The following is a 584-nucleotide window of genomic DNA, read 5'->3' as shown; positions in this document are numbered from 1 at the left end:
ACTCCACACGGTTGTGCATAATGAGAGAAACCGCAATGAAGTGAAAGTGACCTCTACATTTATTACAGAGCAAAAACTTACTCTCCTTCCCATGCAGGCAGGCGCAAAAGGAGGGAGGCAAGAGCAGGAGCTACAGAACCTTTCTCCATTTCTATTTTTTTCATGCAGGAAAGGAGAAAAGAGGTCCAGTTCTCGTGCCTGCTTTCCTAAAGTCACACTCTAGCCACATCCTATCAGCACACACTGCCTGCAGTCAGTATTTGCAAACCAAGCACCGGAGGAGGTGAGGAGGAGACCATTTGAGAAGAGAAAAAGGCGAGGCAGCAGTATGCAGGAAACAGGTTAGTTTAGATCAAACGGTCTTATACCACAGCAGAAAATGAGCATTTCCCTGTGTCATAACCAGACAAGCAGATTTACCTGGAAGGCCTTTTGGTTTTGATTTCCTACTGGCATCAGCTTTGCTGTATCTTCATTAAATGCTTCTAACGCTATACTTTTCTGGCAATATTGGGAAGGTTCAGGGGGTCAATATCACTATCCACATCCTGTGTTTTACTTTCTTTTGGTGTGGAGGCTATTTA

Source organism: Charadrius vociferus, unplaced genomic scaffold, assembly GCF_000708025.1.
Source record: "Charadrius vociferus isolate BGI_N301 unplaced genomic scaffold, ASM70802v2 scaffold429, whole genome shotgun sequence".
In the NCBI taxonomy this organism is placed as follows: Eukaryota; Metazoa; Chordata; class Aves; order Charadriiformes; family Charadriidae; genus Charadrius; species Charadrius vociferus.
The sequence above is the reverse complement of the archived record's forward strand: the minus strand, read 5'-3'. Positions refer to the sequence as shown.